The sequence below is a fragment of the Ictidomys tridecemlineatus genome, chromosome 1, assembly GCF_052094955.1.
Source record: "Ictidomys tridecemlineatus isolate mIctTri1 chromosome 1, mIctTri1.hap1, whole genome shotgun sequence".
NCBI lineage: Eukaryota > Metazoa > Chordata > Mammalia > Rodentia > Sciuridae > Ictidomys > Ictidomys tridecemlineatus.
In genome coordinates this window covers 230410111-230419123 of record NC_135477.1, presented here as the reverse complement: position 1 = coordinate 230419123, position 9013 = coordinate 230410111, and the positions used below count along the sequence as shown (strand labels likewise).

The 9013-nt window shown below is 33.7% G+C and overlaps 1 pseudogene; it reads left to right on the top strand.

Annotated features, from left to right (window-relative positions):
• Window positions 1-1079: 1079 nt before the first annotated feature.
• Window positions 1080-5469, top strand: LOC144367411 (Parkinson disease protein 7 homolog pseudogene; annotated as a pseudogene).
• The last annotated feature ends 3544 nt before the right edge of the window (window positions 5470-9013 follow it).

Below are 9013 nucleotides of genomic sequence, written 5' to 3'. Positions count from 1 at the left end.
ACCAAGGGGCTATGAGAGTTTGTAAACCCTGCAAAACCTTTTCACAGTGAAGAAATAAATTTAAACTACATAAAACCTGAGAAAAGCCATCACTGTGTATTCCTTACAAATATGCCCTCAGTTCTAACAACTGGGGAGCTACTGGTTAACCATTTCATACCTACCACATATAGAGAACAACAGTTTCATAATGAGAATCCTGAATTATGCTTTTATAGACTGTAATTATCTCAATTATAGTGAAGCCTATGGACAACTGGAGATACATAATTTTAACACACTAGTATTTAAAAATGAAGTTCCAATATTTAAAGATCAGTGTGTAATGGGAACTACTTTGAAATAAACTACCATAAGTGGGTGTATGCTAAATTATCCACAAAACTACCAGATGGTAAAGATGTTTCAATTTAATTTTATAGAATATGAAGTATAAAACTCCAAATGGCATAGTCAAATTCAGAAGGAAAGAAAATACATGTTTAAGACTTTCAAAGTAATGCTCTGTCAGTTTTGCAATACCTTGAAATTGATCCTGTGGAACTGGGTGAATTTAATTAGAGGAAAAAATTCTAATAGGACTGTAAATGGTTTACATTTATAATGTTAAATTCCAAACCAACTGTTACACCAACAACTTTTTTAATGTCACTGTGATGTGTGATAGATCTACTTGAATTTCCATATATTCTGTTTGCAAGGTGCATTTACTTCACGATTACTTTCACTATATGGATTTAGTAAGAAAATAAACAAGTCCAACATGGATAATAGGAACCTTTTTTAAAAGCAATAGATATAGTACAATTTTGTCATTCCAAAATAACAAACACAGATTTCTTTTCTTCTGAAATGACAGCAATATTTTGAGTTGAATCAGATGAATTTCACCAAGTGAGTTCAGACATATTTACTACCCACGTTCTTTGATTTAGGAGTATATAAAATTTCTGCATAGTAGGCATAAATGATTGTGGGTGTTCTGTGAAGAATTCCTTTTACTACATATTTTAGCTGGAAGTTATTTATATTTCCATTTGGGAAAAAAGAGAGCTTTTCCTCTAGAAGATTCACTGGAGATGTATCGAGGAATCTTCAGTTATGTCAATAACTCAACCTATTCCTGTGGATATGAATTAACCCACATGGAAAGGAAAGGTGCCAAGGAAGTCCAGACTTGGAGAGTTTGTCATTTTATAGTTATGTGTCAAGGAAAATGGAGACTCTATACCTTGCTTGTTACATCTCATGCATTCCTACAATGCCCTTCTACACAGAATTTGATTCCAGTAAATTCATCTTTGTATTTTTTTTTTGTTGTTGTTGTTATTGTTTGTTTTGTTTTGTTTTTGTGTTTGTTTTTGTTTTCTATTAGTGTTTTCTAACAGCATAATCCCTCAGTCATCTCTCTTTTGAGTTTGATGTCCTTGGTTTAACTGTAGTTTAACTATCTTGATTCAGACATCAAGAACTTATTTTCAATTTGTCCTCCATTTCTAATAAGTCAGCAATAGTTTTAGAAAGTAGCATATTTTTAACACACGTGGTACTGACCAAAGTAGCCACATATGCTGAGCTCTTGCTACTTTTCAGTGCTGCACACAGGAGGAAAAATGTGAGAATACATATTAGGGACGAGTATGTTTTTCTTCATTTAAAACTCCCGGGCTTGTTAATAAGACAGTGTGTTTTAAACTACTATGCTTGTGATAATATTTTGCTTCTATTTTTGATATCAACACAATGAAGAGAAGCAAAAGATTTAGAAGAGTCTTATTAAAATGACTATGCAGGATCCTTTGTCAATCACTTATTTAGGAATTCACAATATATTAAGAGTTCACTCATGAATTTTACAGTGGGCAGCTCCTGGAATTTAGTTCAGTTCTTAATAGACTAACATGAGAAAAAATTCTCTAACTACTCATTAAAATAGGATTTTTCTGTTAACTTAAAAACGTTATCTGCTATAATGAAATTAAGATGTTTTGAAGCAACAAATTTTAAAGGACATGGCTTATTTCCTTTTCATATTCTGGGCATTGGAATACCAACAAAAATGTATTATTATGTATTTTGGTATGGAATTTAGCATGATTCTGCCTTCAAATTCAGTATTCCTTAAGTGTTCAACAGGTGTTTACAGGATTAATGAATGAAGCTGCTTTGTAATGTAAGAAATAACTGAAACAATATCATAAATTGAGAACCATATAGAGATTGTTATACAAACATACAAAACAGAGGAAGTACATATTAGTTATAGATGAAGTGGTTTTAATTTTAACTTCCAAGTCAATGATATCAAGATTTAGTAAAAATCCGTTTACAAGTGACATAGACTAAATATGTATGTGTTTGATATTCATTTTTGCCCATTTTGCACAATGTTGATTGGTTTGTTACATCCTCCAATATTCTTGCCAAGTAGAGATCTCTATAAAAAGGGTGACTTCAATTTAATGTCAGGAATTTAGGCATTACCCACTGATAATTTTCAATCTGTACTTGCTCAGGAAATGCATTTATTAACACTCTCTCTATATTAAATATACTGGCAGATTCTGTCAAATGCATGTTCTTATTTTCTATGGAGAATACTTTACTTGGTTATAGCTCTCTTCCTGAAGGCCTTTCCTTCCCTCTCTGCTCTTGTTCAGTGTTCTTTTTGAACATCCTGAATTGTGGAATAATTTAATTCCTTCTTTGGGAGGAAAAGATACATGTGCTAGGTGAGTGTGACCTGCTTTAAACAAGGCAAAACATAAGAAAACACACACACAGACACACACACACACACACACACAAATTTACCTCCTCCTTAGACATCAGATCGCCTTCCCCCCAATAACTTGCACCCCCCAAGTTCACCATTTTAATGTTTGACTATCTCAACAATCATTTAGTCACAGTAGCTCCTGAACTGTATTTAATTAGTTATGAAAATAATTTCATGACAAATCCAGAAGATTTATACAGAATTACCAGTAAAAAGGAATAACATCACGCCTATGTGAAAATGATTGTTTATTCTGTCCTGATTATATATTTTATTTCCGTTATACTGAGCTCATAAAATTTAAAGTTTGAAATGCAAGTGTATCGACATTTGAAGCCGTTTGATATGATGTTCCCCAGCCTCCCCTCCTAAGAATCTCTTATCTTTCATAAAAGACTTTTACTGAAAAAAAAGGATGTTGGAAAAAGAAACCGATTCCAAGCGTCTGCGACATACTCCCCGATTGAAATCTCTGGTAAGAATGGCTTTGCTTTACTTTTGAATGTGTTGAGCCTTTCTTGAAGAAAGAGCTGAGGGAGCAGAGAACATCATTTTTCATCAGGCACATTTTCCTCCAGCAGTTCTTCAAGCCAGAGGCGCAGTCCCACAGACCTCTCGTAGTTTGAAACAAGCCTTTTCAAGCAGCGCTTTACATTTTATTTGATGTTATATCACATATCACTGCTCTCCTTTAGTTGCAATATTTTTTCCCAACTTCCAACTCTTCAGAAAGTTGCTGATCTCACTGGGCAACATGAAAGATTTCCCATCAGAAGTTGTCTTTGTATTACAGAAAGGATGGAAAGTAAATCATTCTGAGAAATGATATTATGTGACCTTGTGGAATTCAATATTTATATTAAATGATCCTGTTTGAAAGGAAGAGCATTGCTTTGAATAAGTGGCCTTCCACTCACCTGCATGACTTAGGAAGAACTGTTAAATACTTGTGCACTTCAATTTTCTTATGGGGGGGGACTGATCATATGCAATCAGTTTAAGGACATAGGCATTTTATTTGATAGCCATCAAGAGCAGGCATGCAAATGCACTTACTGAAAACTGCTCTTACCTAATTAACCAACAGTAAGGGTGGGAAGAAAGAGGAAACAATTTTCAAAAAAGCCAGGATCTCTCCAGCTTCTTATTGTGTTTGTGTCTTTGTGGTTTTTGTTTTTTTGTGTGTTTTCCGCATTTTTTCCCTGAGTATTTTATATTTATTCTATTTCTATATTTCTACGTGGGTGCTCTATTTTCTCTGTTCTATACATTCCTCTAGATATACTGTTCGAGATTTTTGCCCACTCAGCAAGTGAAAAAATTCCCATAAAGATGTCATTTGTGATATTGTATCATAAATGAGGAAGGCTAGAAAAGATATTTTAAATATGAAAGGAGCACAGAACATAATTATATTGAGATAAAAATAAGTGAGTTAAAAAACAGTAAAACTGTAAATCAGGAAAGGTCTCAAGTAAGTTGAAAAAGCAAGTAAAAAACAAAACAAGAAAAGAAAAACAAATCAGAATTTTTTTTGATCTAACCTGAAGAAATCATATGAGTTTATGCAATTAAAATGTAATAAAGGGGACAAAATATAATTTAAGCTAACAACTTAATAATTAATTACCTAACCACAGACTTGAAAATAGTTGTTTGCTGACTTAGAAAGAAAAACTGCTTAACTCTTGACTGGAATGGTTAGTATTTAATTGAGCATTTTGATTAAAAACTCTCTCTCTCTCTCTCTCTATATATATATATATATATACATATATATATATAAATTATATATACAAATTTAACAAATAATAGAAATGGAGGAAATGTGGAATTTTAAAAATTAAATATCAGTAATAAATAAGGATAGGCTGGGGTGATCCACGTTCACTTTAAAACTTACAATATCAACATGGCTTCAAAAGGAACCCTAAGCTGGGCATGGTGGTGCATGCCTGTAATCTCAGTGGCTTGGGAGGCTGAGGCAGGAGAATTGCAAGTTCAAAGTCAGCCTCAGCAATGGCGAGGCATTAAGCAACTCAGTGAGACCTGGTCTATAAATAAGGTACATAATAGGGCTGGGGATGTGGCTCAGTGACTCAAGTGCCCCTGAGTTCAATCCCCAGTACAAATATATATATATATATATATATATATATATGTGTGTGTGTGTGTGTCATGAGATGAGCTGGAATGAAAGTCATCTTTGAAAGTCTGTCTGGAAAAGACCCAGTACAATGTAGCCTTGGTGTTGTCATTTGTACTGATGCCAGACTTGAAGGTGCATGAAAGGAGGGACCGCCAGATGTGGTGGTTTTACCAGGGAGCAGTCTGTGTGCACAAAATGTATCTGCGTCTACTGCTGTGAAGGAGATCCTGAAGAAGGCAGAATAGGAACGGCCTCAAAGTTGCCATCTAAGAGCAGATCCTCCGGCTCTTTTTTGGCTCATGAAATAGGTTTTGGAAGCAAACTTAAAATACACCCACTTGTTAAAGACAGAATGATGAATGGGAGAACTGTGCTGCATGGAGCAGATGGCCTGATCCTCACCAGTCATGGGCCCAGGAACAGCTTTAAGTTTGCACATTCCTTAGTGGAGGCGTTCAGTGACAAGGAGGTGGTGGCCCAAATGAAGGAACCCTGGTTCTTCAGGATTAGAATGCCTGACCCCAGGGAAGAAACCCGATGACAGTGCTCACCAGAGCCAAGCGCAGTTGGTCAGCAAAGCAGCGGCAGCCTGCTTGAGTGATGTGACCACACCACGTGTTCCCAGCCTGCACATTGTGTCTGTGCATTTCTGAACCTTGTTTGAAGAATAAACAAGTACTAATACTGGGGTTGGGGGGGGGAGAATAAATAAAGACAAACAAAAATGGAACTACAATGAGAGCACTTTATGTAATCAACATACAATAAATCATGAACATGGAACTGGAGGAAGTAGATCAATGATACCCACAAATAAGCTTTCATTTGATTAGGCAACAATCAAAAATCTAAAAATACAAAATTAAGATAGATGCTGTTTAAACAAATTCATCTTAAAAAGATAGTGAAACTTCAGAGCAGATGAAGAGTACAGTAGACTTATTCAGGTATTTTGAAATTAATCATGGAGATACCATACTACTACAAAAGAGTCAGTTAGTAGTTTGCACTGTAAATATGAAAGAAAAAATAAATATGTGTGTGTACACATTCACTTATATGGACCATCAAACACTAATGAGTAAAAATGAATAAAAACAAAAAAATAAAAATCTTAAGACTGATGTATCCTAAACTACTTTCAAGAATTCATGGAGAAAATAGGAAGAACCATTTTTGCTTTATGCACATCTACAATTTTCTTAATTTTTATGGTGAACATACATCTGTGTGTTACTTTCGCATGTTAAAAAATTAACTTAAGGCAAATCTGAGGTAGAGGATCATAAGTTCAAAGCCAGCCTCAGTAATTTAGAGAATCCCTGAACAACTCAGAGAGACCCTGTGTCTTAAAAAAAAAAAAAAGTTAATTTAGTTCTGAGTTTGATAAGGTACTCACTTTTCTATCTATATTATCTTAGTACTTGATAGGTTACTAATCTGTAATGGTGAATTTAAACACCACTGAGTCACCCATGTACATGTCCATCAAAACTAAATTGTAGAAAATCAATTTTATTATTCCCTAGTTATGTCAATAAAGTGGAGACTGTTGGACAAATGCCCTTTCTGGAAAAAAAATTTCTTTTTTAATTTTGTAATTAAATTTTGTATAACGTGTGAAAAAATTTATGAAATACCATATAGTGGATATGCTGATTATCCTGCAGAATTGCTTTGAATATTTCTATGATAATTTTCAATGAGAATGGCTGAAATAATTCTCTACTGCTGTCTAGGATAAAGACCTGTCTGTGCAAAAGAAAATAATCATAAAATCAGAATATTTTTAGAACCAAAATGGAATGGAATATTTCAGACATAACAAAAAGCACTTAAAAGATAGAAAACTATTCTAGATAAAATGTTCACTAAATTTGTTATAATTGTCATAACTTACAATTTGAAAATAAGTTTCTGTTCATATGTTTAATAAATAATATCTCATGTCTTAGTGGTTTAGAGATTTAATTTTTATTTTATTTGTATAGTTATTATCTTTTGATAAATCCATTAGTTTCCAAATATAGGTAAAATATTATGCAAAATACAGACACTAGATCAAGATTTAAAAAACAGTTTAAGAGATCAGTAAAAAAATGCTGGGCTGGATATGTGGCTCAAGTGGTAATGCCCTCACCTGGCATGAGCAGGACACTGGGTTTGATCCTCAGCACCACATAAAAATAAAGTAAAAGATGTTGTGTCCACTGAAAACTGAAAAATAAATATTACAAAATTCTCTCTCTCTCTCTTCTCTCTCTCTTTTTTTAAAAAAAAATACAAACAGAATGAAGACACAGATATTAGTACACGCCAATATATTGCTGTAAAATACCACATCATCAAATGTACTATGGAATTTCAGTTTCTAAAAGCAAAAATAAGAACTAAAATCACTGTTGATTATGTGAATCACATTTGCTCTAAGTACAAAAAAGTCAATTGAGCATTTACCTTAAGTCCACAAATATTAATAGTTAGAGATCAAGATATTTCCTCGATGGATTCTCATAGAGGCTTAATTAGACACTGTTGTATAATTAGTAACTGACCTGTAACTTATGTATATTAAATTTAACAAAGATTTGTCTATTTTTTTTTAACTTAAATCTATCAGTGGGTAATTTGGCCACAAAGTCAAAACATTTTGGGGTCTGAGGCTGTAGCTATAGCTCAATGGCAGAGTGCTTACCTAGCATGTGTGAGGCACTGGCTTTGATTCTCAGCACCACATAAAAATAAACAAATAAAACAAAGTCATTCTGTCCATCTACAACTACAAAAATAAAAATAAAAAAAATTTTAAAAAAATTAAAAAGTCAAATCCAAGCACAAATCCAAGCATTTCTTAGAAAGATAGTTTTTATAGGTGGAGTAAGAGAGAGAGAGAGAGAGAGAGAGAAAAAAAAAAAAACAGTAACAACTTCTATGGGATAAGTACAGAGGCCTGATTCTTTGCCATAATACATGTCCAGGCCTTTTGTCAAACTTTGTTACAGATGCAATTGTGACCTCCTACCAATTCATTTGCTGAAAATTTAAATCTATTTTCTGAGAATGTGAAATTATTCTTTCAAAATAGGGTCATTGCAGAACATAATAAGTTAAAATGACATTAAGTGCTCTCTCTATCTGGTGTGCAAGTGGTAAAAATTTTCTCCCAAGATGTAAACTCTCTCCTGGCATTATTGTTTCTTTTGCTGAGACGAAGCTTTCTAGGTTGAATCCATCCATTTATTGATTTTTGATTTCAATTCTTGCACTATAGGAGTCTTATTAAGGAAATTAGGGTATATTCCAACATGATGGAGATTTGGGCCTACTTTTTCTTCTAATAGGTGTAGTATCTCTGGTTTAATTCCTAGGTCCTTGATCCACTTTGAGTTGAGTTTTGTGCATGGTGAGAGACAGGGGTTTAATTTCATCTTGTTGCATATGGGGTTTCTAGTTTTCCACGCACCATTTGTTGAAGAGACTATCTTTCCTCCAATGTATGTTTTTAGTACCTTTGTCTAATAAAAGATAAATGTAATTATGTGGGTTAGTATCCGTGTCCTCTATTCTGTACCATTGGTGTACCAATCTATTTTCTTGCCAATACTATGCTATTTCTGTTACTATTTCTCTGTACTATAGTTTATGGTCTGGTATAGTGATGCCACCTCCTTCGTTCTTCCTGCTAAGGATTGCTTTAGCTATTCTGGGTCTCTTACTTTTCCAGATAAATATCATGACTGCTTTTTCTATTTCTAGGAGGAATGTCATTGGGATTTTAATTGGAATTATACTAAATATGTATAGTGCTTTTGGTAGTATGGTTATTTTGACAATATTTTTTCTGCCTATCAGCAGCACAATTCACAATAGCCAAACTATGGAACCAACCTAGATGCCCTTCAGTAGATAAATGGATAAAGAAAGTGTGATTTATATACTCAATGGAATATTACCCAGTCTCTCAAAAAGCAAATGCTGTATGTTTTTTCTAATACAAGGAAGCTGATTCATAGTGGGTTTTGGAGGGGGAACATGATAAGAATAGATAACTCTAGATAGGGCAAAGGAAGCGGGCATGGGAGTAA